The following is an 18,080-nucleotide window of genomic DNA, read 5'->3' on the forward strand; positions in this document are numbered from 1 at the left end:
CTACAGTCACTACCTCAACAATTCACTCCACACTGCCAGGCAAATATTCCTAAAATATGACTCACTCTCTTGCTTAAAAACATTTCATGGTTCTCAGTTACCTTCAGGGCAAACTCAGAATTTGATGCAAATTCCAAAGATGAAAACCCCTTTCCAGCCTCAGCTCTTACCGCTTCATACTTTGCATACCCTTCTAGGACCATACTGGATTTCTCACTAATCCCTCAATACAACATGCCCTTTAATGTCTCCATGCCTTGGATCATATACTTCTCTACCCTGGAGTTCGATTCCCTTGCTGTCCTCTGATGAACTTAAACTTACTCCCCAACCCCCAAAAGGATTAAGAAACATTCGAATTTTGTCATATTTCCTTCAGAACTTTTTTATAGCTATATTGAGATGTAATTTACATTTCATAAAATCTACCTATTAAAAGTGTTCAATTCAATGGCCTTTAATTTATTCATAACCAATTTTAGAATATTTTCATCACTCCAAAAAGAAACCTCATATCCACTAGCAGTTATTCTCCATTTCTCCTCTCTCCAGCTCCTGGCAACTGCTAATCTACTTACTGTCTCTATGGATTTGCCTATTATGCACATTTCATATAAATGGAATCATTCATATGTGGCATTTTGTGACTTGCCTCTTTCACTTTGCATAATATTTTCAAGATTCGTCCATGTTGTAGTATGTATCAGTATTTCATTTTACTACCAAATAATATTTCACTGTATAGACGTACCACATTTTATTTATGCATTCGTCAGTTGAGGGACATTTGGGTTATTTCTATTAGGGGCTATTATTAACATTAGTATACAGGTTTTTGTGTGCACATATGCTTTCATTCCTTTTTGCTATATACCTATAAGTGACATTGCTGTGTCATATGGTAACTCTACTTCTTAACTTTTTGAGGAAGTATCAAACTGTATCTAAAGTATCTGTACCATTTAAAATTCCCATCACTAGTGTTCAAGGGTTCCAGTTTCTCAACATCCTCACCAAAACTTGTCATTATGTCTTTTTTTATTAGCCATCCTAGTATGTGTGAAGTGGTAGCTCAAGGTTTTAAGTTACATTTCCTTGGTGGCTTAACAGGATTGTTAAAAATGAAACCCAGCTATCATCTCCTCTCTTAGGCCTTCTTTGATTCCGTGGATCATCCCCTTCCTTGTATTTCCATGGCTCACTACATGTTACTCTTACTCCATCTATTATATTGGACAGTTGCCATTTGTTGGTGAACAATTCCTTCCTAAATTTTGAGTTTCTTGAGGGCAGAGATTGGTCATTTATTCATTCTTGACTTCTACCTAGGTCTCATTTCTCCAGTGTGATTGAGAATAGACTGATCTCAAACCACATGGAGCACATCCTTTATTTTACCCATTATCTGTATTGCATAGACCTGCTCTTTTCATTTCTGCCAGGAAGCTTCCTGGTCACATTGTCTGATGGGATATGTGTCAGAAAGAAATAACGGCACAAAACTGAGATCTATGTGTTTCTATCCACACCTTCTCAGAACTAATCTCTTCATATGGTTCTATTTGCCCTGGGGAAACTGAGGCATCCCATAGTAGGGATGTACTTTAGTTTGTTTATCCATTCATCAGTTGAAGGGTATTTGAGTTTTTGCAATTATGAATAGTCGTGGATAGGTTTTTGTGTGAATATAAATTTTTTTAGGAGTTTATCTTTCTTTTTTTTTAACATCTTTATTGGAATACAATTGCTTTACAATGTTGTGTTAGTTTCTGCTGTATAACAAAGTGAATCAACTATATGTATACATACATCCCCATATCCTGTCCCTCTTGCGTCTCCCTCCCACCCTCCCTATCCCACCCCTCTAGGTGGTCACAAAGCACCGAGCTGATCTCCCTGTGCAATGCAGCTGCTTCCCACTAGCTATCTATTTTACATTTGGTAGTGTATATATGTCAGTGCTACTCTACAATGGACTATCTTTCTTCTTTTTAAAATTGAAGTATAGTTGATTTACAATATTATGTTAGTTTCAGGTGTACAGCATAGTGATTCAGTATTTTTACAGATTCTAGTCCATTTAAAGTTATTACAAGATAATGGCTACAATTCCCTGTGCTGTACAATATATCCATGTTGCTTATCTATTTTATGAGTAGTTTGTATCTCTTAATCCCATAGCCCTAACTTGCCCCTCCGCCCTTCCCTCTCCACCTGGTAGTCACTAGTTTGTTTTCTATGTCTGTGAGTCTGTTTCTGTTTTGCTATATACATTTGCTTGTTTTATTTTTTAGATTCCACATATAATTGATGGTATACAGTATTTGTCTTTCTCTGTCTTATTTCACTAAGCATAATATTCTCTAGGTCCATCCATGTTGCTACAAATGACATAATTTAATTGCTTTTTTTTTTTCTCTTCAGCTAAGACAGCAAAAGAGATGATTTATTGTTACATGTTACATTCAGCCACAACTGAGAATAGAACTAGTCCAGTATGTCAAAGGTCCAGGGCAAAGGACCAAAAGGGACCGTTTTGATACAAGTAAGGTGGGTCTCTCAAAGGCAGTCGAGGCGATCAGAATGGCCATCGATGTTCCAGATCCACTGAGACAAGTTCTAGACAGTAGGCAAGCAGTCCAACAATTTGTACCAGCGTCCTTGTCCTCTGCCTTCCCTTGTTTCTGCTCCTGTGGCTTCCATGGGTGTACAAGTTTACTTGGACCTCTGCCTCATCTTTCTTCTTTTGCGCTTCAGCCTGCGCATTCGCTTCTTCCTCCACTTCGCTCGCATGGCGTGGAGGTTTCTCCGAAGATGGCACTAAGGCCGAGAATTTAATTACTTTTTATGGTTGAGTAATATTCCATGATGTATATGTATATATCTATACATATATATCACATCTTCTTTATCCATTTGTCTGTGATGGACACTTGGTGTTGCTTCCATATCTTGGCTATTGTAAATACTGCTGCTATGAACATTATGGTGCACCTGTCTTTTTGAATTAGCATTTTCATTTTTTTCCAGATATATACCCAGAAGTAGAATTGCTGGGTCATATGGAATTTCTATATTTAATTTTTTGAGGCTCACCATACTGTTTTCCACAGTAGCTGCATCATCTTACATTCCTACCAACTATACACAAGTGTTCCAATTTTTCCACATCCTTGTCAACAATTGTTATTTTTTGTTTTTTGTTTTTGATAGTAGCCATCTCAATGGGTATGCGGTGGTTATTTCATTATGGTTTTAATGTGCATTTCCCTCATGATTAGTAATATTAAGCATCTTTTCATATGCTTGTTGGCCATTTGTATATGTTCTTTGGAGAAGTGTCTCTTCAAGTCTTTTGCCCATTTTAAAAATAAGTTTGATTATTTTCTGTTGTTGTTGAATGAGAATTATTTTTCATTGTTCATTAAAGTAGAAATTCTTAATTCTTTTGACAAGAGTGGGGTGCACTTCTGATAAAGTACAAAATTCTTGTGCCCCTAAATTATGACACTTACCACAAGTTGGCTTGTACTGTGGCTAATTGTCTTCACTTGAACAAACTGAAAGCAAGAAAAGGTCATATTATTGATTCTTACTTGATAAATCTCAAGTTCCTGGGAAGGTAAGTAGCGTATCAGAGTCCAAGGGAGTAAATTAGGGATGCATGGGTATTTCAGAAAAGCTCTCAGGTGTTTCAGGTATTTATTTCTCTAACAAACCAATCCCAAACTGAATGGTTTAAAGCAACAACCATTTAATTTCTCATGATTGGTGGGTTGGCACAATGGTTCTTCTGCTAGTCTTCCCTGGCCTCACTTAGGTTGCTGCATTCAGCTGGCAGCGGGGGGGTGGGAAGGTCCAAGATGGCTTCACCCACACCATCATGTCTGGGGCCTTGTTGAGGATGCCTAGGAGGCTGGGAGCATTCTCTGTCCACATGGTAATTCATCATTCACCCCAGCTTCTTTACATGATGTCTGGCTTCCAAGAAGGTAAAAACAGAAGTTTTAAGTTCTCTTAAGATGGAGATCCAAAACTCAAAAAGCACCAAAGTCAAAATAAGTCACAGGACCAGCCCGGCTTTAAGTGGAGGGGAAATAGACACCACCTCTTGATGAGAAAAGGGCACAATTACATTAATGAAAGAGCACGGGGATGTGAGGAATCATTGTCATCATCTGGGGACCGTCTATCACGCCAGGTGATTCTGAGGTCTCCTTAGGGACAGGACTCCTCTGGTTTGAGAATCTCCTGTGTGTAAGCTCAACTACTCTAATGACCATTCCATTATATTTCTCTCTCTCCTCCACAGCTGCTCTGATTCTGTGTCTATTCATCATAGTAGCAACAAGACCCATACATGTAGGAAACTGTTGTGCGAATGCATGAAACTATAGCAACAGATCTGTAAACATGGTATCAAGGCTGTGGGAACAGAAATGTTTCCAAAGAATGTTGGGGTTTTTTTTTGTTTTGTTTTTGTTTGTTTTTTTAGTTGACTGTCTATAATAGAATTTATAAGTACATTTTTCATGTAATAAGATAGGTAGATAGCTCCTGACCCAACATTGGTAGAGCACTCATTTTAAATTGTTCTTATTGATTCACTCACAGCCTTTCACTGATAGGCCTCGTGACCCACAAAACACATTTATGAGACAGCTGCCTGGAGCAGGTGCAGATTGACTGAGAAACCATGTGGCACATATATACAATGGAATATTACTCAGCCACAAAAAGAAACAAAATTGAGTTATTTGTAGTGAGGTGGATGGACCTAGAGTCTGTCATACAGAGCCTGTAAGTCAGAAAGAGAAAAACAAATACCGTATGCTAACACCTATATATGGAGTCTAAAAAAAAAAAAGAAAATGGTTCTGAAGAACCTAGGGGCAGGACAGGAATAAAGACACAGACATAGAGAATGGACTTGAAGACACGGGGAGGGGGAAGGGTAAGCTGGGACAAAGTGAGAGAGTAGCATTGACATATATACACTACCAAATGTAAAATAGATAGCTAGTGGGAAGCAGCTGCATCACACAGGGAGATCAGCTTGGTGCTTTGTGACCACCTAGAGGGGTGAGATAGGGAGGGTGGGAGGGAGATGCAAGAGGGAGGAGATATGGGGATGTATGTATATGTATAGCTGATTCACTTTGTTATACAGCAGAAACTAACACACCATTGTAAAGCAATTATACTCCAATAAGGATGTTAAAAAAAAAAAAGCAGTCTTATCCATGCAAGGTTTGCACTCCTTACCCACTTTATGAGAAGCAGAGCAGTGGGGAGAAGCAGAAAGAACCCAAGATCTAGACCTGTTTTTGGTGCCAAGTTGTGGTATAACCTTGGCCATGTCAACTAAGGGCTCCTGAGCTTCATTGTCCTCATTTGTAAATTTACAATACATGTCTCAGTGTTGGGAAAACCAAATAAGATGACCTGTATAACAGCTGGCAGTTGCATCTCTTGCTAGCACGAGTGTCGAAACTAGCATCCAGAGCAAGTAAACCAGACACAAAGGTTCTGTTGATATATTATTGTACATTGAGCTCTGATAGTGGCCTATTACACTTAAAAGCAATTTCCAGGTGGTTTTTCTGTTTGTACTTGGCCTCTACTCACTCTAAGTCATGGCTGTGATTGCTGCTGTGGTTGCTCGAGCACGTCAAGTTTGGTTGCACTGATAAATGTATAATTAAAATCAAAAGTAAATGAAAGTAAATGTAATTCAATTTATAAAATTCTATCTCACTATTCAACGTAATACTATCTCACATTGTATTATTATTTATCTTGTTTGTGTGTCCAGTTTCTCAATTAGATTGGTTAGCTTTTGAGGGCAGAATTTGGGTGCTTATGCTATTTGGATCTCCTGTATCTGAAACAGTTTCTTATAAAAATTTGGTGATGATCAAAATCAGTAACTTACTGCATAAAACGTGACACAGTTCTCCTAAACTGTGCATGATATTTAGGTAGCAGTGTCTTGTTATGGGCTGAACTGTGTCCACTCCAAATTCATATGTTGAAGTCCTAACTTCCAGTATCTCAGAATGTGACCTTGTGTGGAGATAGAATGTTTATAGAGATAATTAAGTTAAAATGAGCTCATTAGGGTGGGCCCTAATCCAACATGACTGGTGTCCTCATAAGAAGGGGAAATTTGGACATGGAGATGCACATAGATGTAAGACAATATGAAGAGACATAGGGAGAATACAGCCATCTACAAGCCAAGGAAAGAGGCCTGGGACCAATACTTCCCTTCTAGCCCTCAGATGGAACCAACCCTGGTGATACTTTGATTTTGGATTTATAGCCTCCATAACTGTGAGACCATAAATTTCTGTAGTTTAAGCTACCTAATCTGTAGTACTTTGTTATGGCAGCCCTAGCAAACTGACTCATGTCTTAGGAAAATGGACAGAGTTTTGCCCAGCACCACTTGTTACATGTAGAGGGGAGCTGTGTATTACCTGTGAACTCATTGGTGATAATCACAATGATAAATATAAATTAGAGAGGTTCCTCTTATGAGGCCTCTATGCAGCTTCTCCCTGATGTCCTATTTGATAGGTGTCTGGAAGAGAAGTAATAAAGATACTTCTAAATTCATATGTTTTTCATCTAAGAGAAAAGTTGGAGACTCAGTGATGGTTCTCATTTCCAATTTGGATTACATTTCTTTTTCTAAGAATTCTTTTTAATCACAGGGACAGCTTTTGGGCAAAAGGATGGAATATGTGTTTTATAGTAAGAGCAAAAATTACTTGATGAGTTGATATCAGTGTGGGTAATTTGCATCGATGTGATCTTCTACATGATAATAAGATAAAATAACAAGTGGTGAAAATCTTTTTTTTAACTCAGATGATAACCTGTATAAAGGTGTAGTTAACCAGGCTTTGAGGTAGTAAATGGTTACATTTGGACACCGTAATAAGGCCTCTTATTCCAGGTAAGTATGATCCACAACAGCGGGGCCACAACTGTGCATTTGGGTAGATCTTAGTGTCATTTTACTTTTATTTGAGACTCTGAAGATATCTCTTTCCATCCCTTCTCCCTTGTTGCAATGAATATCTATTAAATGCCATGAAAATTTATGCTTGAGCTGGCTAAGGACATGTTGAATAATATGAGTACCTGTGTAACCTCCTAAGGCTAATTTTATTATCAAATTCAGAGTCTAATTACTAGTCTAGTTGTGTTTAAAGGCATGGACAGCAGTACTTTTTTTTTTTTTTTCTATATAACTGTAAGTGTTGCTTTACTCACTAGTTTTTAAGGAAAGAAAATTGTGAGAAATTCAAAGCTTGTGGAGTCCTAGTGAAAATGACACAAATTCTTCTTGCCTGGGCTTGCAGAACCACCAGCCTTTAGTAAGGAAAGACATATTATTGTAGCTTTTCTAATAAATAAATAAGTAAATAAATAAAAAGGTATGTGCATGCATGCACATGTGTGTCTGCATTGTATGTTGTGAGAATGATGGAGAAATTTACTTGATTATGATTCTAGAATCTGTGCAAATTTTCTTTGAGGGAAAGGAGGGAGCAGGCAGCAGTGAGAGAATGGAAAGAAGCACTTTGTGAAAAGCTAGTGGGCTATAGGTATTGGTTAGAATTACATTCAACTAGAACAAATACTCTCCATTCTTCAGTTGTTTTTATTTAGGAAAAATCTGTGCTAAAGCTAAGACAATGCAATAAATCTTCCTCTCCTCCTGCAGTTTCTTTGGATGAGCTAGTTTAGAAATAGCAGTCTTTGGAAACTATGACCAATCATGAAATGTGGTAATTAGGTTTTATAGAAAGATGTTGTAAGGAATGAGATGATAAATATGAAGACACTGTAAATTCTCAAGGGGAAAGTTATTACTAGAGTGGATTTCTTTATACATCTGGGTAACTCACTTTTCCTGGTTTTAAACATTTTGTGGGTGCGTGATTCATTAAGGAAGTGTGGCTTTGTTGGATTTGTTTTTAGGGGAAAAAAGTTGTGTTCAATTTTAAATATTAAAAAAATGCCCACAATGTAAAGTCAAATCAAGAGTAAAGGCTTAATCTTGTATGAGGTAACAGGAGTGTCTGGAGGAATTCTATTTTATTCCATCACTGTTGAGATGAAAACAAGACTGGAGCATTCAGAATATCAGCAGGTTGTCCACATGCTAGCATGATATAGTGAGCTTTGGGGTAAACAGACATTGGTCATTGCTAGCTATCTGGATTTGGGCAAGTTATTTTACTTTTTTTGAGCCTCAATTTACTCAGCTATAAAAAGGGGATAATGCTGTCTTATCCACACTCAGATGACCTCCCTGTGATCACGTGGCTGTTAGTAGGGGTTCAAAAGCTGGCTTTGGGCATTCCTTGCTCTGAGTCTTACATCCTTGGTGGGAAACACTGTAGAATGAGAAAAAAAAGCCATTGAACTGCTCCTGTGAAGGAAAAACCTTCCCCAATCCACTTTATTCGCCAGGAGATTGTCCAGCAAGCAGCCTTTCTTACAGAGAACATTTGATTGTGGAGTTTCCTTAAGCAAACCATTACACGAAGGAAAAAAAATTAAGGATTCTATTTTCATCCTGCTGAATACACATTAAAATGTACACTTTACTTTCTGTCAAAGTAATAAATATTGGGAAGTCAGAAGGTTGCTTTGTGAAACTCTAGAGCATTTAAACTTTTTCTTTTGTATTGGGACTGCTTCAATCTCTGATAAGAATGCTTATTTCCAGGAAGGCAACTAGATCTAATTCAAGAGATAAAGGGCAGATCTCTGACAGAAAATTGCCATCTGATGGTAGAATTTTCTATTTATTCAGTATAACTTATTTCAGTCTTTCACATTAGTGTGGGCTTTGAGACATCAGAGTCTGACAAAACCCCAAGAGGCGATTTTTAGATACAATGTGTGTCTGGCAGAATGATTTACATGATATATTTAATTATATAAATAAAATGTTATTTCTTTGAAAATGGAAATTTTCAGCTATTCTAAGAAAGAGTCTCTCCTCCCCTAACCCCAACGCTCCTTTATTTGTCTTTTCCTATAATAGCATTTTTGTAATTTAATCAAGTTGCATCCATTCCCTGAACAGAAACAGACCAGAACAAATAAATTTATGACTTGGTTCTTATTGCATCACCCGTTAGTCTTAGATTGATTGTCTTTATCTCTCCTTAGAGAATCTACCACAAAGGTAGGCTTCATAGGGTAACAGTCGGGAATTTATTACACAGTGTGTTTACATGGGAGTTGCTGAAAGATGGTATCTCTTACAATCCTTAACCATGTTTGGACCTAGCCACATCCTTACTCACCTCTGGGCATCATTTGCTTGTTTACTGAGGAATACAGAGAAGAAGAAACAGCTTTTGGATTTTTTTCTCAGTCTCAGACTGGTTCAACTAACTATTTTTTCAAGGTTTTTGTATAATATAAATCTTTGAATATACACAATATAACGATTTTTTAGAAAAAGGATTATAAGCAGTCTTTATTTAGATGGGTATAGCTGCAGTGTTTTTCATAATTATCCATTCCATGCTTCTCTAATAGTTGGTACAAAAGGGACTCAGAGGGCTGGATTGACTTGTGCAAAGGCATGAAGTTAAGCCAATAAAAGGGCTGAAACTCAAATCTCGAAGTCTCACGCCAGTGCCCTTTCCTAGGAACCATTTTATCTTAGAGTGGAGATTTGAGTGTTATGACGGCAAGGCAGATTCATTTCATGAGAAAATTCAGATTATTTGAGGAAAGAATGTAAGGCCCGATGTGTTCTTTTCTTTTCTTTTTTTTTCCCAATGTGCTCTTGACAAAAGATATTTTTCTGGAGTTAGAGAAGTACAACAAAGGCTTGGCTCTGATCTTTTCCTAAAAAGTCAGCTCCATCATCCATTGTTCATCTTACAAGCCTCAATTCCATGCCTAGCATGGTCCAGGTCTGTGCTCAGTCTCACAGAGTCAAAGGCAAATAAGACACTGTTGAGGAGCTCAAGGAGCTTATGATTCAGCACTGGTCTCTAACTACCCTTGCTCCCACCTGGAGGTGGAGGAAGAGATACTAAAACTTCTAAATAAGTTTGTTTCCTGAAAACAAGAAAAACATTAGCTTTATGAAAAATTTAGCATATGGATCAAAATAGTCCATGTAAATAATGTATAAATCAATATACTTGCTTTGGAGATGGATATGCAAAATTTTTTACTAATAGGAATGTGAGACCAGAAATGTCCAGAGTTACTGTATGGTGAGAACAGTAAATAAGCGTAGTGAATTTGGAGACTGGTATAGGGGAGATAATTTTCATGAACTAATTTTAATATTATAAAGGATTGATTTTCAAATTGGGAGGGGAAGACTCCCATAGGAAGTCATATTATATATATATATATATATATATATATATATGTATATATATATGCATTTTTTTTTCTTTTTTAAGGGAAGAGTATAGTTTGAAAAACCTGGTGTTTTGTCCTGTTGCTTCAATTTATTTTTGAAATATAATACCCAATATAGCTATGGAATGGTGAGAAATTTTCTTTATCACTGAGTCATAGGCAAAAGAATGAGAAAGAGCTATTAAGTGAGGTTTAGAGGAAAGGCAGACTTTGGAATCAACCATTAGGAGTTTCACATCTTTGCTGACAACCCTGGTCGAGTCCTTGTGGTTAACACGTTTTTTTTCATCTGTAAAGTAGAAATAACAGTAACAATTTGGTAAGGTTGTGGTGAGAATTAAAGAGAAATAAAGCGAGCACATCCATACAGGGCCTGATAGATCCTAGAAGAGGCAATAAATGTAGTGTTCTTCCTTTGCAATAAGACATCTTAAGGGTTAAATACCCATCTTTCTGTTAAACATTGGCTTCTAAAGATTAAAATTCCACATGAACCCTTCAGTTCTTTATGAGTGGTTTTCATGTTGCCTCAAGTAATTGTGACTCTTGATATCTTGATAAGATCTTCATATTTGTTCCATAAAGAAGTACACAAAGAAACTGGCAGCATTGTGGTGAGACTTAAAATTCTATCATGGATTTAAAAATGAGTTGAGAGATTAGCAAAACAAGGAAGAGAAAAAGGCAAGTCACAGCATGAAAAGAAATTAACTGTACAACATCCATGCCTTCTACACTGGGACTTGAAATGTTCATATTTTCAAAGAAGTTTCTGACAAGCTGGGCTGAATGGCCCGACGGTTAACGTGCCAGATGATAAATTATTTAGTCAGGGCAAAGATGAGAAAGGAGCTTTAAAGACTCTCAGTACATACTAAATAGATTAGATAATTGTGGAACAAACATAGTTAACTGAACAAAATAACAGCAGGAGAAATGTGAAACAGACAAGTGTGAAGTAGGACACACTGAAGAATAGGATGTAAATTATACACACTGTACATTCCTAATTGATTGTAAAACTTCTCAGGGCAATGAACTAACAGGTACTGTGGGTCAGTTAAGGAAGCATCTTGCCTGGTATATGAAACTTTCCATAGAGTGAAAGAGCATTTTCTTTTTTTTAAAAATTAATTAATTAATTAATTAATTTTTGGCTGTGTTGGGTCTTCGTTTCTGTGCAAGGGCTTTCTCTAGTTGTGGCAAGCGGGGGCCACTCTTCATCGCGGTGCGCGGGCCTCTCACTGTCGCGGCCTCTCTTGTTGCGGAGCACAGGCTCCAGACGCGCAGGCTCAGTAGCTGTGGCTCACGGGCCTAGTTGCTCCGCGGCATGTGGGATCTTTCCAGACCAGGGCTCGAACCCGTGTCCTCTGCATTAGCAGGCAGATTCTCAACCACTGCGCCACCAGGGAAGCCCCCACATTTTCTTATTAATAGCATTATCTTAATTCTTTAAAATATTATATTTGTATTCAATGTAGAACATTGCATAGAGGAATGGGAAAATTCTTGGAAAACAGCAAGTGGAACTGGGGTGGAGGGAGTGGGAAAGGAACACAAATAAAATTTTTTTAACTATCTAACATGTGCCTGGCATGGGTTACCATAGTAAATTGTATTATTTGCCCACAGTTTTTGCCATTCTCTGTATTCAAGCCCTTTGTTCTGTGGCTTTGCAGTTTCTCCTACCAGAGATGGGTATATTTCCATGTTCTATTAATGTTGGATTTGCTATGTGGCTTGGATGTTAACAGACATGATGTGAACAGATGCTGAAATGTGCTTGTACATGAAATGGACATGTTCTCATGCATGTCCGCCATTGTTGTGAGATCATGCCTGGGGTAGCCACTGGTCTAAGGAGGATGAATTCTTCTTGTAAACCACTAAGATTTTATAGTGATGGTTAACTTCATGTGTCGACTTGAGTAGGCCATGGGGTGCCCTGATATTTGGTCAAGAATTATTCTGGGTATGTGTGTGAACGTATTTCTGGATGCAATTAACATTTGAATCATTGGACTGTGTTAAGGAGATTGTCCTCCCAATGTGGGTGGGCCTCATCCAATCAGTTGAAGGCCTGAATCAAACAAAAAGGCTAACACCCTGGCAAGTAAGATAGATCTCTTTCTACCTGGCTACTTGTGCTGGAACATCAGTCTTTTCCTACCTTTGGACGCAAACTGAAATATTGGTTCTTCTTGGGTCTGAAGTCTGTTGGCTTTTGAACTGGAACTGTGTCATCAGCTCTTCTGGGTATCCAGCTTGCTTGCTTTAGAGCTTGGGATTTCTCAGCTTTAATAATCTCTCTCTCTCTCCATGTATCTATCTGCTTATGTATTTATCTATGTATCTGTATGTATGTATGTATGTATGTATGTATGTATATATCTCTCTCTTTTCTCTCATCTGTCTCATATTGGTTCTGCTTCTCTGGAGAACCTAATACAAGAGTTCTTTGTTACAAGGCAATTTGCTATATTAGCATTGAGTTGATACAGTTACAGTATTTGTAGGTGGTTATCTCAATTATCATGATTATCCCCTGTAAAATTTTCTCCCCCCCATTTTTACAGATGCAAAAACTCAGGTTCCAAGTGGTTAAATGACTAGTCTAAGGTCATATGGTAAGTGTCACATGGTGGCAATGGAATTTAAATCCAGGTCTTTGTAGTTTCAAAACCCGTGTTCCTTTCAATATGCTATGTTGTTCTCTGGTACCCTAGTGAGATCATAAGCAGAGGATATTAGAAAGTCAATTATGGTGCAACTATAGTTCTTTCTGGAAGTTTGCTCTAAGCTAGATTCAGTCCTCAGCTGGACGTTACTCTCTAGTGCTCCAGATGTGTGATCAGCAGTCTAGGCTGACCCAGTGATCACTCCCATTGGGCTAAGAAATTGCAGATGAGCACCTAGCACCTTAATTACCTCCCACCTAAATGGTACATAAGGAATGACCTCTCTTTTGTTCCTGTCACTGTCTGTTCTTTTTATTCATGACATCACATGGGTCAATTATGTTTTTATCCTTATCCAAGTGGCCCTAGGAGAATTCTCATTAGGAGAAATGAATGTCTCAGGCCACTTGGTGTAACCCAAATAACTCCCTTCCAGATAGCTAGGAAGGAAAAGTACTAACCAATTTCAGAGGAATCCTGGAATCTTGTATCTTGTTGATTATCTGCTATATTCTGCTCTAGGCTAATTATAATTAATGTTAGCATAAATGTGAGTTTCTGAGTAGACAAAGCCAATATATTTACTTTTTTTTTATACTTTGGTTACATCTGACCCAACAAATTAGGTTGCTTAATTCTAGATTTAATAACAGTGTCTCTTTTTCAGTTAAGACTCCTCCTATATTTGATATAGTTTTTTGGCGGGGGTTAAGAGAAAAGATGCTGCCAACATGTATTAAACCATAAAATTAAAATTGAAGTCTCGGTTTTAATGCTTGGTGATGGAGTGATTTTAATGGGGCAGTCCTGTATCGTTGAAGCTCAAGTTTTCTACCTTGACACCCTGAGTTATCTTTTCTCCCTCAAAGGTTTTCTCCATGTCCAGATATATTTCCATTTCTGTTTTAAGAATACAGAGGCCTATTATGGAAGAAGACAGGTAGAATGTGCCTGATTCTACTAGGAATGTGAGAATAAATAGCCCATTGTTTATAACTGGAAGCATGTAGTCTTGAGAAAATTAATTCTTTTTTGTTTGCTTGTTTGTTTTTTTTGTTTTTTTAAATTTTATTTATTTATTTATTTATGGCTGTGTTGGGTCTTCGTTTCTGTGCGAGGGCTTTCTCCAGTTGCGGCAAGTGGGGGCCACTCTTCATCGCGGTGCACGGGCCTCTCACTATCGCGGCCTCTCTTGTTGCGGAGCACAGGCTCCAGACGCGCAGGCTCAGTAGTTGTGGCTCACGGGCCTATTCGCTCCGCGGCATGTGGGATCTTCCCAGACCAGGGCTCGAACCCGTGTCCCCCGCATTGGCAGGCAGACTCTCAACCACTGCACCACCAGGAAAGCCCGAGAAAATTAATTCTTGCCTTGTGTCCCACTGGACTTTCGTGAACTGTGATTTTTAGTCAGTATAAGCACTTCTGAGACAGACCTTTTTTTCAGAGACATTCGTGTTAAAAATCTTACCAAGGTTTAATAGAAATTTTTGATCATCACTTTTATTTTTGCATTTCTTTTTTTACTGTTTTTCTTTTCTGTTTATAAGAATAATGCATGTTCATTATAGAACACTGCGAGAAAAAAGTATAAAGAATAAAATTCGCTTACATATTCATAATGTAGACTGAATAATAATATTTTGATTATTTTGGTTTTACCTTTTATCTGTGAACCTATATGTACATACATTGCAACCAAAATGTATATATTGTTTTCTTTTCCCCCTTCAGAATATTTCCTGAGCGTTTTCCTATGTCTTTATAAACTCTTTGGAAACATTTATTTATAATTCTGATCTTGAATTTTCCCTTTTTGGGGGGATGACTCTCAAATCTATCATGTCAAGTTAACAACTCCTTGTTCTAGATTTTGACCCAGACAATCTCCTACCTACTCAATAGGCTGCAAACTGTCCTCACCGCCTACTTCTAGAATATTTTCCTTTTCAAATCCCAATCCCTCTGTTAATGGTGCTGAAATTCTCTTGATAATGTAGGCTAACAATTTTTTAATCCTCTTGCATTTCTCTCTCCTGTCCCCCTGTTTCCAATTACTCACTATGCCCCAGGGTAAGATCTTGGCAATGTCATTCATATTCTTTCTTCCTTTCCAGTCTTATTTGGACAATTTCTTAAGTAAAGCCTGTAGCAGGGCAGTCCTTGTTCCATTGTCATGGACACCATGGCCTTCTTCCATTGCCACCTCCCTAGTGTAGACCACCATTACCTGCCTCTGGATTATTATGATATACTTTTAACCAGATCCCAGCTTATGCTAAGGCAAGCTCAAAAGTCCTTGAGGAATTATAGAATATCAGTGATGAAAGAAGCTTTCATCTAGGAAAGAAAATGAGGTTTAGAGAGATTAATTTTCTTGATATCAAATAACTGTAAGTAGCACTAGAACCAGGTGTCCAAACTCTTATTTTAGAATTCTTTCAATTCCATTACATCTTCTTCAGAGCTTTCTTAATGAGTGTTAAGTAAACACCAAAATCCTTAGCCAGCAATTCAGGGTCCTCCACAATCTGACTCCCAGTTCACACTTCCAGCTCACCTCTCCTTGCTCTTTGAACACCCCTCATCGTTCTACCGTATCGCTCCTGCCTTTCTCCCCATGTAGAATGGCATCACAGCCTACCATGACCCGCCCACACCCACCTCCACTGGTTGAAATGCTTCTTGCGATTCAAAGCCAAGATGTAACCTAGCCTCTTCAGTCATGTCTTTCTTGAAGATTCCTGTTGAAATGCCCTTTAATCTGCCCTCTAAACTGCAAATCATTTGAGTATATAATAGTTGTCAGTTCCTGGTAATACAGATTTTACATAAAAACATGGATTGCAACATCCCTACTAAGTTCTCTGCTCCTTAAGGACAAGGATAAGGAGTTCTTAATCATTATTTCATTCAAAACATGTAGAACACAGCCTTCTGTGTAGTTCAGGATCATGAAATCTTTTTTTTTTGGATAAATAAATCATCTTATTGGTTCAGATACAGATATTAATTATAATTATATTCACAAACAAAAGTTCGAATAGTTTGAAAATTCTGACAAAATTACTAAATTATTTAATTTTGATATCCTATGTTAGGGTGTGCACATCAGAAGGAGTACATGATACTGGACTGTAGGAAGGAAATATTAAAACTTTTATATATGTTTATCTCTTGATCTTTAAAAATATTGCTGTTTCTTGTGTAGGTTTTATATATAATTTATTACTAAAGAAGTCAATGTAGATAATTTACAAATGAACTTATTTGTAAATAGGATATGAAAGATGTAAAGGAGGCTATGAAGTCAAAAAATTATATTGCTGGGATGCACTCAGAAATGTACAAAGAGGAGTTTCATTTCTGGCAGTGGCTGGCTAGACTATTCTGGACAGTACTCCCACTATTATAGTTTCCCCAAATAGCTTGCTATAGTTCAAATCAGGGAAGTTTCTTATTGCCCAGTGTTCAAAATAGATATGTGCACTTGCTTAAAATGTGGTCCTGATTCTCATCTTTAAAGAAAATCCAATCTTCATAATGATACAGGTGAAGCTGAGGGTTGATCTTTATCATGGGTCTAGTCATGTTTTGCTGGTTTGTGGCAGATGAACAAGGAAATAAGGAAATGTATTGGCTCCTCTCCTGCCCTGAGGGGGCTCCTAGTGAGTGAATTACATGGCTACCACAGCAGATGATGGCAGGATACCAAAGTTTGGATTTCTATACACAATCAATTTCTAGATGCTCACTGTTATAAACCAACTTCAACCACCCCACAGGCATCGTTTTTAGGAACAGTCAATAATCAATGAGCAAATACTGTTCTTAAGTCTACTTATATATTCTTTTAAATTAAAAAGTGTACTTTTTCCTGAATAGAAATTTATATTGTAGGAGTTTTTTTCCAGCTTATGATGATTATTGTTACATTTTGTGAGATAGATGTTGAAGGAAACTTTTTAGTTTTATGAGGCATCTATCATAATAATTTTAAAGTGTTTTATTTAACTTTGAATAGGCAATGTACCTATATAGTTAAATACTCAAAAAATATAAAATGATTTACAGTGAAAACAGTTTTTTCTCCCAACTCTGTCTCCCAGTTGTCAAGTTTTCTTCCACACAGGGAATCAATACGATTAGTTTCTAAGCAATTCATGAGATAGTTAAATACGAGCAAAAATAGTATACATTTTCCCACTTTTCTTGAGCAAATATTATCATACTATATGCGTTCTCTTGGTCTGTGGGTCTTTGAGATATTTTCACATCAGTATATGTATGAGCACCTCAGTCTTCCTTTTTTTTTTTTTTTTTGCTTTTCCTCAGACATACTATTTCTCTGTATGTATGCAGTATACTACTTAATTTTTTTAAACCAATCCTCTATTGACAGATATTGAGATGTTTCCAGTATTTTGTTTTAAAAAATAACTTTGCAGTGAATTATCTTGTTACCAGAGATACAATATAGGACAATATTTTAAAATTGGCTTTGCTGGCTCAGAGGGCATGTGCATTTGTCATGTGGAGAGCTATCAGCTACTTACCCTGCAGAGTGAGTCTCCCCATCTCCAATTTTATAGGAGACACACGCGGCTCCTGCTTTCTTGAAGTTTTGCCCATGGAGGGCATTACCAAACTTTTGGATCTTTTCCAGTCTAACAGGTAAAAAATGGTATTGTGGTGTAGTTTTAATGTGAATTGTTCTCATTATAACTGAACTGTGTCATTTTCATATACCTAAGAATCATTTGTATTTCTTCTTTCAGGATCTGTTTCTTTATGAACTTCACCCATTTTTTAATTTGATTTTTTTCTCTCCAATTTGAAGGAACCTTCTTTCTTATATGTATATATATATAAAATCAGCCCTTTTTCTGTATGAATTGCAAATTTTTTTTACCACTTTTTTTCTGTTCATCTCAATTTTATCTGAAATGCCTTTGCAGCATTAAACCACCAGCTTCCTAAATTTCA

Source organism: Balaenoptera acutorostrata, chromosome 4 (genome assembly GCF_949987535.1).
Source record: "Balaenoptera acutorostrata chromosome 4, mBalAcu1.1, whole genome shotgun sequence".
Lineage (NCBI taxonomy): Eukaryota > Metazoa > Chordata > Mammalia > Artiodactyla > Balaenopteridae > Balaenoptera > Balaenoptera acutorostrata.